Raw genomic sequence first — 16,927 nt, forward strand, 5'->3', positions numbered from 1 at the left:
GGTTCATATGACTGGGGGGAGACTTTTCTGGGGGTCGATGGTCCATTCATCCAGCAGTAATGCTTTATTCCTTCCAGCCTTTGAATTCAAAGATAGCGCCACATCTCTGCTGAACTGCTCTTTCCCTCTGGGCTGGTGACCGTTATTGGTTTGTTGTTGATTTGTTTGGATGGTCGCTAAGAGCCTCGTGGCGCAGTGGTTAAAACGCTGTACTGCAGCTAAAACTGCTCACGACCTGGGGTTCAAATCCCAGGTAGCCGGCTCAAGGTTGACTCAGCCTTCCATCCTTCCGAGGTCGGTAAAATGAGTACCCAGCTTGCTGGGGGGGCAATGTGTAGCCTGTATAATTAAATTGTAAACCGCCCGGAGAGTGCTTGTAGCGCTATGGGGCGGTATATAAGTCCAAAAATAAATAAATAAAATAAATAAGGGTGTGTAGAATAAAGAAAGCAGCACAACCAGGTCTGTCATTTCAAGCGACTGTAAGTAAAGAAATGGTTTCTATTCTTTCTCATACAAAGGTCTCAAAATGACTTACGGAGACTTTTAAGTACCAATTCATTAGAAAGGGGTGGACTCCGTGGAACTTGCAGCTGTTCTCCTCTATAGGTAAAGGTAAAGGTTCCCCCTGACAATTTTTGTCCAGTCGTGTTCAACTCTAGGAGGTGGGGCTTATCCCCTTTTCCAAGCCATAGAGCCAGCGTTTTGTCCGAAGACAATCTTCCGTGGTCACATGGCCAGTGCGACTTAGACACAGAACGCTGTTACCTTCCCACCGAGGTGGTCCCTATTTATCTACTTGCATTTGCATGCTTTCGAACCGCTAGGTTGGCGAGGAGCTGGGACAAGCGACGGGAGCTCACTCCATCGCGTGGATTCGATCTTACGACTGCTGGTCTTCTGACCCTGCAGCACAGGCTTCTGCAGTTTAGCCCGCAGCGCCACCACGTCCCACGTTCTCCTCTATGGAGTCTCTTTTTGCGACACAGTAGAATTGCAGAGGGGTTCTCCTCTATGGATCTCTGCAATTCTTCTGTGTCGCAAAAAGAGACTTGTTTTCAGAAATGCAAAACTCTGTAACAGAAACAGTTGAAGCAAGAGCTTTGGAAGGCTCTGTTGCCTTTTCCTTGGAGTAAAGAGCCGAGGGACGCTCCTGGGGCAGAGCACAGATCTGGGCTCAATCTCTGTGCTCCTCTTTGGACATGTCCGGAGTTCCGGGGGCTGGAGGTCTCGACAGAGCCCTGATAAAGAAGGGGCCCTGGACAGAGAGGAGGACACGTTTCAGCGACCTCCAGCCATCAAGAGTTATAGGGGCAAAAGCTTAAGGGACGCAGGTGAGCATTGTGTAATCAGAGGGGAGAGGGCTTGAACCCTCTGCCCCTGGCATGGCCCTCCTTCAGACCACCTCTGCATCTACCCTGAGACACACCACCTGTTCTTTGAAATGGAAGCTAGCAGGTAAGAGGGCAGCAGCTGGAAATGCCTGTCTGTCTGTCTGTCTTGCCTTCTTTGTCTTGAGTGTTGGGAAAGTGAGAACAGACCAAAGAAAACATTTCTTGACCCAGCGTGTTGTTAGTCTGTGGAACTCCTTGCCACAGGACATGGGGATGGCCTCTGGCCTAGAGGCCTTGAAAAGGGCATGGGACAGATTCCTGGAAGAAATATCCATTGCAAGTGACAAGCCATAATGGGGAGGTATGACCTCTGGCTTCAAAGGAAGGGACCGCAAAAGGCCAGATGCAAGAGAAGGGTTATCAGGAGACAGGTCTCTTGTTGTCTCGTGTGCTCCCAGAGGCATCTGGTGGGACCACGGTGAGATCCAGGGAGCTAGACTAGATGGGCCCTTGGGCTGATCCAGCACAGGGCTCTTCTGAGGTTCTTCTGTCTGTCTCAGCATGTTGGCAAAAATAAAGGGGGAAAAGAAAAATGTTGTGGCACTTCAAAGACTAACAGATTTGCTTTGATGTGAGCTTTTGTAAATCTGACAAAGTGGGTTGTGATCCATGAACATTCACACTGAAATAAATGTGGTAGTCTTTAAAGTGCTGCCACATTTTCTTTCTTTTTCCCCCTCTGAAACAATATTTTTCCTGCAACTCACAGAATTCTGCTCCTGCTGGAAGGAAGGAAGGAAGGAAGGAAGGAAGGAAGGAAGGAAGGAGGAGGAAGGAAGGAAGGAAGGAAGGAAGGAAGGAAGGAAGGAAGGAAGGAAGGAAGGAAGGAAGGAAGGAAGGAAGGAAGGAAGGAAGGAAGGAAGGAAGGAAGGAAGGAAGGAAGGAAGGGTTAAAGAGTCAGGAAGGAAGGAAGGAAGGAAGGAAGGAAGGAAGGAAGGAAGGAAGGAAGGAAGGAAGGAAGGAAGGAAGGAAGGAAGGAAGGAAGGAAGGAGCCGATGCTGGAAGGAAGGAAGGAAGGAAGGAAAGAAGGAAGGAAGGAAGGAAGGAAGGAAGGAAGGAAGGAAGGAAGGAAAAGAGTGGAGGAAGGAATGAAAGCAGGAAAAGAAAAGAGGAAGGAAGGGAAGGGAGGGAGGGAGATAGGAAGGAAGGAAGGAAGGGAAAGAGAGTGGAGGAAGTAAGGAAGGCAGGAAAAGAAAGGGGGGAGGAAGGAAGGATGGACAGATGGAAACTTTTCATAGCTTTGTATGGTTTTCTGTAGGAAAATCTGTTCTGCTCGTATAGCCTCCCTGTTCAAAGCTTTCAAATAAACTACTTCCCACCACCACTATCCCCATCACAACAACAAATAGCTCTGGAAAGAAGATAGTCCAGCAGGAAAGCTGGATTTCTTACTTTAGAAGTAAAAGAACTTCAAAGAATTTCTGGAGCATAAACTGTTTGAAGAGAAATGGCTTTTATAAAGTTTCCCTTGTTCAGAGCTATGCAAGGGCCAAAGATCTCAGTCGCATCTCGTTTGATCTCAAGGCCATGCCTCGCACCCCTGAATACAGGAACTGGCTTCTAAGTCAACCTGTGTGGGTATGGGCTGTAATGGCCAAGCAGAAGGCTGACCCCACCTGGAGTCAGGACGAGAGCAGGTGTGGTGGGCCATTAAAAGACGGCAAATGCTTCTATCCCGGTTCTCTCATCCTTATGCTCCTGGATAGGAAGTCCTTTGTAGGCTTCCCTCCACTGCCCAGTTCTGAACTTGTGCAGATGTGGAGGGCTGAAGGACCTCCATCACGGCAAGGTTATTCCCTTCACGTGAAGCCTGCCCGATTCCAATTGTAAGACAATGGAGCTGAGCGATTAAAGCAGAAGCAGTCAATTGAGCTTGACATCTGAAAAAGACCCCGTGTTACTCATTAACTCCTCCTGCTGGACAGGTTGATGAGTAACGGTGAGCCAGGTGGGATCAGAAAGAGCGGCTCCTTTTGGGTGGAAGGTGAATGGCTTTGTTGTCCACCAAGAAGACACACACTGCACCTCTAACGTCGGATCCTTTCGCTCCCTGCCAATTGCACCTGGTGTCCAGCCCAGCCCCGAATGCTTCTTGGTGATCTAACATTAGTTCTTTATAGGCATTCAGCAGTTTATGAATCATTGACAGAATGAGTGCAGAGGCCCAGATGAATTTTAAAGAATCGGTCATGTATTGAAGAATGGATGAGACCCAAGGATCGCTCATCCTGTCCCCTGACCCCGCGGATGATTAGTGGCCCCAGAGGGATGCTCAAAAGCAGGTGACGAGCGCAACCACCTTTGGGACTGGAGTGGATCCCAATATTTCAATTAACTGGGGCTGGGAGGAGTGGGGTGGTGGTGGAGAGTCAATAGGGTATATACAACTGTGTTCGCTCTTTAAGGGTGAGGATGTCATAGCACCGGTGCTGAAAAAGTCAACCCAGATGATTCAGTTGCTGAAGACAAGCACCCTTCTTGTAAGGAAAAGCTAAACGTTTCAAGAGTTTTTTTTTTAAGCTTTGGAGTTGTGGGGGGGGAAGACAACTCAGCCAGGGCAGAAGGGAGGAAGTTTATCAAAGTTTATCCTTTGGATTCCTGACTCCGAGCAGAGCACGCCTGGCAACTGAAAGCTCTAGGGCAGACCCTGGGAGCTTGCAAGCAGGAGAGCAAACAGGGAGTTTGCCGGGGGAGGCCAAGCGGGAGGCCCCAACTTCATTTAAAGTAACAAAACAAGAGAGTCAGGTATTCTAAACAAATAGTTGAAAGCAAAAAAAACAAACAAAAAAGCCAGAAAGGATGACGGAGGGTGGAGACAACTTGGTGGTGCTTACCTGCCAATTCTGTGCTGTTTGTTTTTGTTCCTGAGTACAAAATGCTGTATACGTGTCACAGGTGTAAACTGGTGGCCCTGTTAGAAGAGAAAGTCAGAGACCTGGAGCAGCGAGTAGCCACACTCCAGGCTATGAGGGAAGATGAACCCTCCATTGAGAGAACTCTTGAGCAGCAGCAGCAGCATCTGTCAGAGGGGGTACGGCTGATGGGAGAAAACCCAAGCATTGCAGTGGAGGAAAATGCTGTAGAGGCTACAAACGTAGTGGAGGAACCACCGTGGACAAGAATCACCATGAGGAGCGAAAGAAGGAGAAGACCCTCTTTCCCGGTGTGTGTGTGTTTAGTCGTTTAGTCGTGTCCGACTCTTCGTGACCCCATGGACCAGAGCACGCCAGGCCCTCCTGTCTTCTACTGCCTCCCGGAGTTGTGTCAGGTTCATGTTGGTTGCTTCGCAGACACTGTCCAGCCATCTCATCCTCGGTCGTCCCCTTCTCCTCTTGCCATCACACCTTCCTAACATCGAGGTTTTTTCCAAGGACTCTTTTCTTCTCATGAGATGGCCAAAGTACTGGAGCCTCAGCTTCAGGATATGTCCTTCCAATGAGCACTCAGGGTTGATTTCCTTTAGAACTGATAGGTTTGTTCTCCTTGCAGTCCAGGGGATTCTCAAGAGCCTCCTCCAGCACCACAATTCAAAGGCATCAATTCTTCGGCAGTCTGCTTTCTTTATGGTCCAGCTCTCACTTCCATACATCATGACAGGAAAAACCATAGCTTTGACTATTCGGACTTTTGTTGGCAAGGTGATGTCTCTGCTTTTCAAGATGCTGTCAAGATTTGTCATCGCTTTCTTCCCAAGAAGAAGGTGCCTTTTAATTTCAGGGCTGCTGTCTCCATCTGCAGTGATCATGGAGCCCAGGAAGATAAAATTTGACACTGCCTCCATATCTTCCCCTTCTATTTCCCAGGAGGTGATGGGACCAGTGGCCATGATCTTAGTTTTTTTGATGTTGAGTTTCAGACCGTTTTTTGCACTCTCCTCTTTCACTCTCATTACAAGGTTCTTTAATTCCTCCTCACTTTCTGCCATCAGAGTGGTATCATCTGCATATCGGAGGTTGTTGATATTTCTTCCGGCAATCTTAATTCCGGCTTGGGTTTCTTCCAGTCCAGCCTTCCGCATGATGTATTCTGCATATAAGTTAAATAAGCTGGGGGACAATATACAGCCTTGCCGTACTCCTTTCCCAATTTTGAACCACTCAGTTGTTCCATGACCAGTTCTAACTGTTGCTTCCTGTCCCACATATAGGTTTCTCAGGAGATGGATGTGGTGGTCAGGCACTCCCATTTCTTTAAGAACTTGCCATAGTTTGCTGTGGTCCACACAGTCAAAGGCTTTCGCATAGTCAATGAAGCAGAAGTAGATATTTTTCTGGAACTCTCTGGCTTTCTCCATAATCCAGCGCAAGTTAGCAATTTGGTCTCAAGTTCCTCTGCCTCTTCGGAATCCAGCTTGTACTTCTGGGAGTTCTCGGTCCACATACTGCTGAAGCCTACCTTGTAGGATTTTGAGCATAACCTTGCTAGCGTGTGAAATGAGTGCAATTGTACGGTAGTTGGAGCATTCTTTGGCACTGATCTTTTCCAATCCTCTGGCCACTGTTGAGTTTTCCAAACTTGCTGGCATATTGAATGTAGCACCTTAACAGCATCATCTTTCAAGATTTTAAATAGTTCAACTGGAATGCCATCACCTCCACTGGCCTTGTTGTTAGCCAGGCTTTCTAAGGCCCACTTGACTTCGCTCTCCAGGATGTCTGGCTCAAGGTCAGCAACTACATTGTCTGGGTTGTCCGGGATATCCAAATCTTTCTGATATAATTCCTCTGTGTATTCTTGCCACCTCTTCTTGACGTCTTCTGCTTCTGTTAGGTCCCTCCCATTTTTGTCTTTTATCATGTTCATCTTTGCGCAAAATGTTCCTCTAATATGTCCAATATTCCTGAACAGATCTCTGGTCTTTCCTTTTCTGTTATCTTCCTCTATTTCTTTGCATTGTTCATTTAAGAAGGCCCTCTGGTCTCTCCTTGCTATTCTTTGGAAGTCTGAATTCAAGTTTCTGTAACTTTCCCTATCTCTCTTGCATTTTGCTTCCCTTCTCCTCTCTGCTATTTCTAAGGCCTCGTTGGACAGCCACTTTGCTTTCTTGCATTTCCTTTTCTTTGGGATGGTTTTCGTTGCTGCCTCCTGGACAATGTTACGAGCCTCTATCCAAAGTTCTTCAGGCACTCTGTCCACCAAATCTAGTTCCTTAAATCTGTTCTTTACTTCCACTGTGTATTCATAAGGGATTTGGATTAGATTATACCTGAGTGGCCCAGTGGTTTTTCCTACTCTCTTCAGTCTAAGCTTGAATTTTGCTATGAGAAGCTGATGATCAGAACCGCAGTCAGCTCCAGGTCTTGTTTTTGCTGACTGTATAGAGCTTCTCCATCTTTGGCTGCAGAGAATATAATCAATCTGATTTCGATATTGCCCATCTGGTGATTTCCATGTATAGAGTCGCCTCTTGTGTTGTTGGAAAAGAGTGTTTGTGATGACCAGCTTATTCTCTTGACAAAACTCTATTAGCCTTTGTCCTGCTTCGTTCTGAACTCCAAGGCCAAACTTCCCTGTTGTTCCTTTTATCTCTTGGCTCCCTACTTTAGCATTCCAGTCCCCTAGAATGAGAAGAACATCTTTCTTTGGTGTCAGTTCTAGAAGGTGTTGTAAATCTTCATAGAATTGTTCAATTTCAGTCTCCTCAGCAATGCTGGTTGGTGCATAAACTTGGATTATTGTGATGTTGAAAGGTCTGCCTTGGATTCGTATTGACATCATTTTATCATTTTGGAGATCGTATCCCATTACAGCTTTTCCCACTCTTTTGTTGACTATGAAGGCTACTCCATTCCTTCTACGGGATTCTTGCCCACAATAGTAGATATGATAATCATCTGAGCTGAATTCGCCCATTCCTGTCCATTTTAGTTCACTGATGCCCAGGATGTCGATGTTTATTCTTGCCATCTCCTGTTTGACCACCTCCAGCTTCCCAACGTTCATAGATCTTACATTCCAGGTTCCTATGCAGTATTTTTCTTTGCAGCATTGGATTTTCCTTTAACTTCCAGGCACGTCCACAGCTGAGCGTCCTTTCGGCTTTGGCCCAACCACTTCATTAGCTCTGGAGCTACTTGTACTTGTCCTCCACTCTTCCTCAGTAGCATGTTGGACGCCTTCCGACCTGAGGGGCCCATCTTCCAGCGTCATATCTTTTAGTCTTTTGTTTCTGATCATGGGGCGTTCTTGGCAAAGATACTGGAGTGGCTTGCCATTTCCTACTCCAGGTGGATTGCGTTTAGTCGGAACTCTCCACTATGTCCTGTCCGTCTTGCGTGTCCCTGCACGGCATAGCCCATAGCTTCTCTGAGTTACTCAAGCCCCTTCGCCACGACAAGGCAGCAATCCATGAAGGGGCTCTTTCCCGGAGGAACTACAAAACCTCTCTCAGTGACTTGAAGAAGAGTTGGTCGGACAGGACACAGAGGAGACCCCATGGGAGGACATGATTAGGGCTGAATCCCAGCAGAATACGGTCGCTGAAACCACACCCTACGAAAAGAAGAGGAGGAGAGGAGTTGTAGTAGGGGACTCCCTGCTACGTGGAATTGGGACCGAAATTTGCCGGGAGGATCCATCGACTCACCAGGTACGCTGTCTCCCTTTAGGACGGAGAACGGATATGATGGGAGGACTGCCATCACTCATAAAACCCACAGATACATCTCCCTTTCTTCTTGTTGATGTGTGGGAACAAACGACACAGCCAAGAGGAGCTACCGAGAAATCACATCTGACTTTGAAGCTCTGGGAAGGAAACTCAAGGACTTTGGGGCCCAGATAATTTTTTCATTCCTCCTACCGGTGCTCGGAAGAGGAATCAAAAGGGAAAGGAAGATCCTCTGGGTGAATGACTGGCTACGAAGGTGGTGTCGACAAGAAGGATTTGGCTTTTGGGACCATAGTCTAAGCTTCCTGGAACAAGGACTGGTTAGCAAGAGATGGCTTGTATCTAACAAAGACTGGGAAGAATGTGTTTGCCCACAGCATGAAGAACTTCATCAGGAGGGCTTTAAACTGAATTGGAAGGGAGACGTAAGCACAGAGTTAAGGGGAGATGAAGCCTTACACACAATAAGAGGAATGTACCAAACTGATCAAAAGGGCAACAATAATAACATTGACAATAATAATCAGAATAATAAACATAACAATCATAATCATAATCATAATATTCATAAAAATGTACAAACAGGCTACAAATCACACACCCTCCGGTGTCTGTATACAAATGCCAGGAGTATGGAAAACAAACAAGAAGAACTGGAAATGTTAACTCAGGAGGGTAACTATGACTTGATAGGAATAACTGAAACTGGGTGGAACGACTCCCACGACTGGAATACAGCAATTGAGGGATATAAACTGATCAAAAAGAACAGAGAGAATAACAAGGGAGGTGGAGTGGCAGTATATGTCAAAAATATAAATTCCTGCACAGAAATACAGGAGGAGGAGAGTGGCTGTCCCATCGAGAACATCTGGATCAATCTCATTGGGGCAAAAAACAAAAGGAACTTGGTAGTTGGAGTCTACCACCAACCGCTCAATCAAAGAGGGGAAATGGACTAAACTTTTGCAAAACAGATTGCAGGGTTGATGACACCCAATTGGGCGGAATAGCTAATGCCCTAGAAGACAGAAACTGTTACGCTTCTGGCAAAGAGTAAATGAAGACACTTTACCAGTTCTTCTTTGATGGTTATATTTACATATATGTACACTTATATACAGGCAGGTCTCTACAGCACATCTAGAAGTCTTCACACAGTCCGACAGCATGCGTGACAGAAAATCACATCAGAAGGAGAGAACATATCACAGACACAGTCCATATTTATACATAATCTTGTCTCTGTTCAGTCCAGTCGGGTTCCAGGTGACCTCATCTCTGCACCTGGGCTCTTTCTGGTTTCACCTCATTGCATCAGCTTAGGATGATTCAGCTTTTCTCTCATCTGCACATAATGGCAGCTCGTTAATGAAACATATATGGGTTCAGGCCTATAAAATTCTATACCCTGACAGCCCTCCTAATTTTTTATGCCTGAAGACAGCATAATCCCAACACATTTACACATTATTTTAATTTTAACACATACTTGTTACCTGTAACCTCTGTGTGTTCTGTATGCATCTTTGCATCTGTGTACACCTTACATTTCTTCATGTATTCCATTTTCTCATCCATGGTCCTTAACCATTTTCTTTTTCAAAAGCAGGAAGTTCTAAAACTTCTTTGTAATTTTTTTGGTTCTATATAAACATGACACACTCTCACACCACCCATTCCAAACCTCTTGGGTGGTATACCCTTGTTTGTCCTTTGGGACCTACTGGGACCTTGTGTTTCTGTTTGTGCCTCTGTCTCACTAACCTCGCTAGCATGTGTTTCTTCGTGTTCTTCGTGTTCTTCAATAACTTCTCCATCTTCATCTTCTCCATTTTCATCAGCAGAGGACCTTGTGTCTTGCTCATGTGTTTCTTTCTGTCTAAACTGACCTGTTCTTTTTTCACTCAGTGGAATGTATAATTGTGAATTTGCGTGTATCTTGTCCCAGTTCTCCCCCTCATTGAAACTGGCAGACCTAGAAATTACAACGCTTCTATCACCATCTAGAAATCTATACGCCTTTGAGCTAGGCTCATAACCCAGGAACCTCATTTTCTTTGTTTTCGCTTGACCTTTTCTCCTGAGTTGCTTTGGCACATGTACCCAAGCGGTACATCCAAACACTCTTAAATACTTCAAACAAGGTTTCTTACCAAACAGTAAATAATATGGGGTTTGATCTATCGAGGATGACCAAATTCTGTTAATTAAAAAATTCGCAGTTTTCAAAGCTTCAGCCCACAGCGCATGATGCAACCCTGCGTCAGCCAGCAGTGTATCTTTCATGTTCTGGAGCACCCCATTCCTTCGCTCTGCCACTCCATTCTGAAATGGACTATAAGGGCTTGTTTTTCTATGTCTGATTCCTGTGGATTCTAACCACCTCTGGAATTGTGTATTTGTAAACTCTGTACCTCGGTCAGTCTGCAATTGCGCACCTGGTGGCCAAAGCGCCGCTCAATAGATCTAAGCCAATTCTTAAATGTTTGAAAAACTTCTGTTTTGGATTTCAGTGTGAAACAAAACGAAAATCGTGTATAATCACCCACAATTACTAATGCAAATTTTGCCCCTCCCAATGAAGGTGGAAATGGCCCTATTAGATCAGCATGTACCAATTCAAATGGTCTATTTGTCTCTCTGGTACTCTGTCTCCCTAACAGAAACAATATTCGAAATGACCTTAAAAGGATGGAGCACTGGGCCGAAAGCAACAGAGTGAAATTCAACAGGGATAAGTGCACCTCAGAAAAAGAAACTGGTTGCACAGTTACAAGATGGGAGAGACCTGGCTCAGCAAAACTATGAGCGAGAAGGATTTTGGAATTGTCGTAGATCACAAGCTGAATATGAGCCGACAGTGTGATGTGGCTACAAAAAAGGCAAATGCTATTTTAGACTGCATTAATAGAAGTCTAGTTTCCAAATCCCAAGAAGTGCTGGTCCCCCTCTATTCACCCCTGGTTGGTCCTCACCTGGAGTCTTGTGTCCAGTTCTGGACACCACACTTCAAGAAGGATGCTAACAAATTGGAAAAAGTTCAGAGGAGGGCGACGAGGATGATGATCAGGGGGCTGGAAACCAAGCCTGATGAGGAAAGGCAGAAAGAACTGGGTATGTTTAGCTTTGAGAAAAGAAGGCTGAGAAGTGATAGGAGAGCACTTTTCAAATGCTTGAAAGGCTGTCCAACAGAGGAGGGGCAGGATCTGTTCTCGATCATCCTAGAGCACAGGACATGCAACAATAAGCTCAAGTTAAAGAAATCCAGATTTCAATTGGATATCAGGAAAAACTTCCTAACTGTTAGAGCCATACAACAGTGGAACCCATTACCTCCTCGAGCAGAGGGTTGGACTTGATGGCCTTGTAGGCCCTTTCCAACGTCACTTTTCTATGGTTCTATGATCATTCGGAGAAAGTGCAGTATAGTTGAGGACTTTTGATCCTTTGATTGTGACAGCAGAACTCTGAGTGTCCTTTTGAAACTGAGGGCCAGCTGAGTTGTAGTCCAAAGAGTAATTTTTCCAGTCTCTGATTGCAAAATGTACATTTGATAAGTTGGCGGAAGGTGAGAGCTCTCTTTCTCTGGTGGCTCAGTACTACACTGGATCTTAGCCAGAAGGCCAAGAAGCAGCTGAGTGGCTCAGCAGAACTTCCCATGTTCAGTAGCACAGCGTCCATGAGTACAAGATGGGAGGGACACTGGGGGCTTCCTGTCCTTGCTCCAGCGTGTAGGAATGCAACATTGTTTAGACCACAACATGTGGTTTGAGGAGCTGTGAGAACTGTAGTTCCAAAAGGTAATTTTTAAAAAAAAAAAATTATTTTCCAACATAAAATTTACAAATATACAAAGACAGCATCATATATAAAACAAGAAACATATTATAAAGCTTAGCCTACAAGCAATCTTATTTACTGATATACTTCTTCCAGCAACATTTGGTATTATTTGGTAATAATCCCAACAAAAATAATTCTGGTTTGAATTCTATTTCTTGCTTGTACATTTGCTTAATCCACATATGAATTTTGATCCAATATTTTCTTGCTATGTCACGTGCCCACCATGCATGGTAATAAGTTCTTTCCTGATTTTTTTTTTTTTAATTTCCAACATTTGTTTGACATATTTGCAAAGATTTTTGCAAGTCTGGATGGAGGGAGATGCCATCTATAGAACATTTTATATAAATGTTCTCTATAAGCAGTTGCTAATGTTAGCTTGAAGTTTTTTGTCCATATTTGTTGCCATATTTCTAGTTCTATATTATATCCAGAATTTTTGGACCATTTTAACATTGTCTCCTTGACTTCTTCGTCTTGTGTGCTCCGTTGCAATAAAAATTTTTTACAACTTCTGAATTTGTTGTTTTTCTGTAATGAGTAATATTCTATCAAATATTGTATATTCTTTATAGAATCCTTGTGTTTTTTATCTTGACTGTAGATTGATTGTAATTGCAAATGAGAAGGGACTACTAAAGACAAAAAGTCAACTAGAGAGCCAAAGGATGACTTTTTCATGGTGGCCCCAAATGCAACTTTTTCCAAGCTCTGTGTTGCTAGCAGAGTATCTGGCTGGCTGGGGTCAAAACCTAGAGTAGATGGACCTCTTTGACTTGAACTTGCCAGGAAACCTTTCTTATGTCCTTCTTACCTAACAAGCTTCATGGCAAGCATTTCTGAAGAGGGACAGGTGACACCGTCTACAGGTTTGCTCCATAAGCACTCATTGTTAGGAGGAGAAGCCAGATTCATATTTTTAGTTCATTCCTTCTTCATGTCTCTTTCAGAAACTGGGCCCTGAATACTCTCAGGCCTTCTAATTAAAACTTCCCCCTGCTGTGTAGCCATCGCACGCTTTGCTGAAACAGTCCAGGCTTCCCTTTAACCAACAAGGGCCTGGAGGTGAGAATCTGGAGATATCTCCAGCATCAAGAAGCTGCCCTCTGTAAATTTAGGGACCCATTGACACAGAAACACATATGCACCCATTTCAAAACCAGCCCTTTTGAGCTCTGGAGATCTTGCCTCTGACCATGGTGCTGAAGACAGACACGCTCCAGGACAGCCGCCTTTGCTGAAGCTTTGGCTTCTAAATGTGACCAGAATTAAAGGGAGGAAAGAAAAGGTGGGGGGGGGGGGAGAGGAAATGTTGTGACCATATAGACACTAACTTTTTTTTTAATTTCAGTCCCCTGCATTTTCTTCTTTTCTTTTTAAACTTTTAGTTTTGACAATGAGCGGATACAAGCCAATGTGGCTGCTTTTCTAGCAAACTCAGCTTCTAAAGAAGATGCTGGTAGCGAGTTCAGTTCTCTTCATCACAGGGAGTGTTGGAACATAAGGATCCATCAGTTCACAGCAGAGTTTTGCAAGCAAAAAAACCCCCCTCACGAACAGAATGATAAAAATATCAGGCATTGCCTGATATTTCTTTGTGTGTGCCTGTCCAAGTTTGAGACGTTGTGTTCATAGAGTGTTAAAATAAATACAGGAACTGTAGCACATGCAATCCTGAAAGTATATGTTGTGCTTGTAAAATGAGGTTTGAACAGCACTTTACTAAAAGTCACTGCACAGCAATTACAACCTGTTCTCCAGCCATGGCTGGAAGCAAGGTCGATATAGACTATCACTGCCTTGCACAGGTAAAGGTTAAAGGTAAAGGTTCCCCTTGACCTTGAGTCCAGTCATGTCCAACTCTAGGACGTGGTGCTCATTCCCATCTCCAAGCCATAGAGCCAGCGTTTGTCCGTAGACAGTTTCTGTGGTCACGTGGCTAGTGTGGCTATACATGGAACGCTGTGACCTTCCCACCGAGGTGGTCCCTATTTATCTGCTCTCATTTTTATATGCTTTCGAATGGCTAGGTTGGCAGGAGCTGGGACAAGCGATGGGCACTCCCTCCATTGCATGTATTCTATCTTACGACAGCTGGTCTGCTGACCTTGCAGCACAGAAGCTTCTGTGGTTTAACCTGCAGTGCCACCACGTCCCTTCTCTTGCAAATGTATCCCTTCCCTAATTAGCAGACACTTGCACATGTAAACAACTGATAAGGAATTACACAACAGTTGAGGAAAAAAAAACTCCTGGAGTATTAATACAGTATGTGGATTGAGCAAATTGGTATCTAACCAACTTCATTCACTAGCGCTTTATGCTCGTGGGATTTTGTTTATTCAGTAAAACTGTACCCAGATCACTTACTGTTCCTGCAGGTACAGAGACCCAGTTAGTCCAAATACAGGTGATTATCTGCCGTGGCAGTGACCTGCTAGTCTCACATTTTACAAGGCTGGTATTTTGCCACCCTAGTAAAAGCAAAAGGGATTGTGACTGTTTACAGAGGTTGGTAACTTAGTACACCTGCAAAACTCAGTTGTTTGTAGTTGAAGGGAAATGTAAACAATTGAAAGAAATATGAGTATAGAGAAGCAAGAGACACACAACACAGAAGCAACACATGCCATATCATACACTTGATACCAACAACGCAGAGACCAAGATGTGTCAGACATTAGATAGCAGCAAAGTAATCATGGAATTTTCTCATTTCAAACTGGCTCGGCTGGGTGAGCGCTTAGAATATACAGTAATCCATGCATGTCTAGTAGTCTGCTAAACGGCTAGAGATTGCTCAGAGCCTTAATGCTTTTTACTTGTTAATGATATATTTTAAGAAATATATTCTTAAAATATTTGATTGTGCCCTTTAAGGCTATAACACCTTGCATGTTTACAATGTAATAAAACATTATTTTGGACATTTTTATTGTACCTTTTATGCCCCTGCATTTTGGATTGGAATTTATTTTTCTGACTCAAGTATTTGCCTGCAACTTAAATTTATTTTCTATATATACAGTACATTTCTTTTAAACATTTGTGCTTACAGTTTTTCCATAGCTGTAAGACCTTTGGATGTCTTTCACAAAAACCATTCTGATTTTTTCCCCTAGAGGTCTATAACATTCTACAGGGCTCTTAGGAGGTTGTTTAGGTCTCAAATTTCCTGGCCTGATAGCCCAGTTCAGGAGGGTGTGGGCTTCAATGATCCCCTTAACACACCTCTGTTTTACAAGCAGTCAAAAAGTCAGGCTGTGGTGAATTTTCTCCTTGTTTTATTGTAGCCCCTTTAGGGGGAATGGAGAGTGGATTCTCCTAACCCACACCAGCAAATGTGTGCAAGGAATAAGAAAAAGGAGTCAGTCCAAGGAAGAGATCCAGAGATGAAATTTCCCTTGACAGTTGCATTAATAACAGTGCTGCTGCTGCAATGTGCTTCCCCTACTAATCAGATCCCAAGGTCTTTCAGAGTGAGGTCCATTTCCCAAGTGAATCAGGTGTCTCTGTGAGTCTCACCTCCACCACCAACCCAGTTTTACTGCTGTGAGCCTTCTGTTGCGTATATATGCACTCATCATAGGAATGATTTTTTAAGACAAAAAACCCTGACAAAACTCTCCATCACATACAGAAGTTCTATACAACAGCAGTCCCCAACCTTTTTGGGACCATGGACTGGTTGGGTGGGTGGGCTCCATGCAGGGGGCAGGGGCACCCCCGTGCTTGTGGGGGGGGTGTGGTGCTTACATGCATGCGCGCGAGCATGACACGCCTCCTGTCTGAGTGCGACACACCCCTACATGAGCATGAAACGCCCACCCTGCATGCGGGGGCGGAGATCCGTCTCCGTGGCCCAGTTCCGGAAAGCCCATGGGCCATCACTGGGCCACGGACCGGGGGTTGGGGACCCCTGCTATACTAGGAAATCTGGGCTGGAAAATCTGTATGAGGTAGTGGAAGTCCAGCGGACAGAACAGACAGGAAGGATGGAGCGTGAGACTTTCCTGTCTGCACCAAGCCAAAAAGATAAGGCCCACCTTGAGCCAGGAAGACACCACCATGTGAAATGCAAGATGCAAACACTTCAGATGGTTAATCTCACTTGGTCGACAGCTAAGAAGATCAGAACAAATATGAACCTTCTGCTGTAAGCACTACCGAAGGTTAATGCACATCACAGGGAGCTATGAAATGCATCGGCAAAAGAAACCCTGTTACATTTCAACTAACAAGTCCTCCTCAAAGCGGAGGAGAAAGAGGCAGAGTTACTTAGCTCCCTGGTTTTGCTGCAGTGCTTTTTTGCACAGAGCTTGGTGCTATTGGAGGGCTATCAATTCAAAGGTCTTTCCTGTCTAGCATTCTGTCCACACTGTGGCCAAGGAGCACCAATGGTGATCAGAACCTGAGTACAACCTTCTGCAATGGATACACAGAAGCAAGTGGTCTCTAGTATGGGTCAGCCAGTAGCTTGTCATCCAGACTGATATGCCGGTGATCTGTGAATTTCTTCGATCCAATGTTTTAGGAGGGCAACAGGCCATTTTTGCTGCGTAACAGCTCTTGGAAGGTCAGTGCCATCTAAAAGTCAAGCAGAGCACAACGGCATCCTCCAAAAAAAAATCTATTGGGGTGTGTGTGTCATTGTTTCAAAGGTGCATAGAGAGGCAACACTGCTACTCTGTGTTTCCTTAAGAGGGGGTAGAGGAATGCTATATAAACCATAGTAGTCCTTGATATATGGCAAAAGGAGAAAGAAGGTGACAGAGGTGGCCACTCAACACTGGACTGCCCATCTGTCAAGAGATGAGCAAACAAGATGATGATGGTATCAGTTGAATTTGAAAGTTAAACCTGTTAGCTTGTGCTGGGACGGAAAAAGAAGGTGAAATTACCTGTTAATTGGAAGGTTTGGCCAGTTCCGTCTTATTGAGGTAAGAAGGAATTTCCAAGGTTGCAGGACTCTCTGGATACCAAGCTAATTGGCAAGAACTGGTTTCGGCTGAGAAGAAAAGAGAGGGAAGAAGTGAAGCTATTTAGCAAGAAGTTACTCCCTTTTGGATGTTTC

At 44.7% G+C, this 16,927-nt stretch overlaps 1 long non-coding RNA gene across 1 annotated transcript in view; it reads left to right on the forward strand.

The window, feature by feature from the left end:
* The window catches only part of LOC144587954 (uncharacterized), a 494,427-nt gene that overhangs the window by 254,580 nt on the left and 222,920 nt on the right, over positions 1–16,927 (forward strand). The window lies entirely within an intron of this gene.

Source organism: Pogona vitticeps, chromosome 3, assembly GCF_051106095.1.
Source record: "Pogona vitticeps strain Pit_001003342236 chromosome 3, PviZW2.1, whole genome shotgun sequence".
In the NCBI taxonomy this organism is placed as follows: Eukaryota; Metazoa; Chordata; class Lepidosauria; order Squamata; family Agamidae; genus Pogona; species Pogona vitticeps.